The sequence below is a fragment of the Echinops telfairi genome, unplaced genomic scaffold (assembly GCF_000313985.2).
Source record: "Echinops telfairi isolate 266 unplaced genomic scaffold, ASM31398v2 ScPeMD7_7448;HRSCAF=8486, whole genome shotgun sequence".
Classification (NCBI taxonomy): Eukaryota; Metazoa; Chordata; class Mammalia; order Afrosoricida; family Tenrecidae; genus Echinops; species Echinops telfairi.
Genome location: NW_022111348.1, coordinates 64,393 through 67,003, shown reverse-complemented (window position 1 = coordinate 67,003; position 2,611 = coordinate 64,393).

The following is a 2,611-nucleotide window of genomic DNA, read 5'->3' as shown; positions in this document are numbered from 1 at the left end:
GTGTAGAGCAAATGTTTTGAGAATGATGAGGGCAATGAATGTACAAATGTGCTTTACACAATTGATGTATGAATGGATTGTGATAAGAATTGTACAAGCCCTAATAAAATGATAAAAAAAGAATGGGAAATAAGATGTGGCTGCTAAACTTTGAAACCAGATTTCCTGATGTCATGTTCAGTACATCATTGCTAGTATAGAAACATACTTGGGCATGGGCTTTTGAGTCAGTGGGTCACATAATAATCAGCCATGTATATATCATTTTACTACCATATCTGAAATAAATTTTACCTTTTTTACACCAGTGTGTCTACATGTGATCACACAGTAGTGACATTGGCCAATAGTTGACAATTGGGATTAACATTTTCTGATCCAACAGTGCATATTTAGGAATTTTGACTCCCCCTTTATTATCCTGACTTTATGTTGTTTTCATATTATTAGGTCGCATTTCAGACCAACATTTTTGTATCTTCACTTCCACTTCTTGGATACATAAGTTAGTTTTGTAATGAGGAGGGTGCAATTTCTTCTGCTGGAGTCTACTCGTCCTAGCCTTTCAAAAGATTGGGGTACTGTTTTCTGATGGAAAATCACTTAACTTTTTATTTCAGGGAGATTCCCAACATTTCTATATTCTTTATTTATGCATTCTGTTATGTACTGGTGAACAGTGGGTATAAGTTTTTTGGATATGAATGTAATTTATTGACATTTGTTCATTTTTATTAGTTCAAAACAACATTTCTATTGTTCATTATTAGTTCAGGTTAAGAATTTCATGTGTCTGAGATAAAAGACATAGGTTTAAATTCATATTTTCGATAAAGAAATTGTGCACTCAAAACTGTTCTCAAATAATTGCATCCCAGGGGAAAACATGGCTGTCAGAAAGAACCGTCTAGTGAACTCAACCAGTCACACTCAGAATATAATAGACTATTTTTGCGAGTTTTTTTTCCCTTTAAAAAAAAATCATACCCCTCCCCCAACCAACCCAGAGTACCCAGAACTCTGCATACCAGCAAGTTTCAGAGGCTCCCTCTCCTTCAACTTGGCAACTAACCAGTTCTGGGAATTACCTACTGATGACCTCCTCCTGATCAGAAACATCCTCACAATATCTCAGACATTTTTCCTCTGCCTATTTCCAATCTGGGACCCCTGAATTGATGATGGATAATCTGGTGTGGCACAGAAACCCAATAGATTTCCACTGTTTATCATGTGATAAACATCCCCTTAAAGCTGGGAAACAGTGTCACCAAAAAAGGGATCCTCTTTTTTATAAATGCAATGACCTTGACCTGATGCCCCACCCTCCCCCGACGCCTGTATTTTAAAAAAAAGGTGATAAGTGACTCTGGTAGATTACTAGATATACTACGTATGCCATACCTACCACTGCCTCGAGACCCACTCCCCTTTTCTCAGTAACACACACTTCATATATTGTAACAAATACTAGCACACCTCTTGACATGTCCTTTTCTAATTTATCAAAAATTATATTACTTAGAAGACCATTTATGATTAATATCATCACCGGAACCGAACTCTTGGGTTAATATCTCTTTTTTGTGGTAGCAAACCATCTCTATCAATCTTTCTTTATTTCCACACAACACTATTTATGGCCACAATCTGATCTTCCTACTCTAACCCAGAGTCTACCCCTTTCCCTCTACACAACCTTCAAACTAACACATCAACTGCAAGTGGGGCTATACGCCACACAAACAAAAGACAGCAGCATATCCACAAAAATACAGGTCAAAAAAGGTAAACAATGGATGATTACCCAAACAAAATTGAACACACAGAAATTGAAGTCATTGAACTACCAGAAAGAGAATTATGTTTAGGACCACACAAGAGGTCTGGGGATCAGTCTTGAAATGAAAATAAAAAATTGAGCTCCTAAGAACCTCACACCCAAAAGAAATCCAGAAAGTTAAAACTTAAAAAAAAAAAAAAAAGGATCAAAGGGAAAAATGTATTATAAGGACTGAGCAATAGAATAGAAGAAAATGGAAATCAAATCAATGAGCTCAACAATCATGCAGATTTCAGAAAATGAGAAAGACTCAAACAGAATATCAAAAGCACTGAAGAAAGCCTGGGGATAATGTGGGACACCATAAAGAGAAATAATACACATCTAATTGGAATACTGGAACAGAAGACACAAGCAAAAGAACAGATAAAATACAATGGAAATTCATGAGAAAAAACTTCCTCAGTATCATAGAAGGAAACAATAACAATCCTGAGAGCAGAGAGAACACCACATAGGTGAGATCCTTCCCACCCTCAAGAAAAATTCAAGACATACAATAGTAGATGCATTATGTATAACTAAGGATAAACTAAAAAACAAACACTCTGCTCACTCATAGCGACCCTATTGGGCAAGGTAAAACCATTCTAGTGGGTTTGTAAAGCTGTCATTCTTTACAATAGTAGAAAGCCTTATCTTTCTCCCATGGAGTTGCTGGAAGTTACAGATTGCTTACCTGGAGGTTAGAAAAAACACTATGCCACCCTTGTGCTCCTTGAAAACTCAAGAGTAGCAAAGTGGAAATGTGGAAGAGTACCAAAGGTT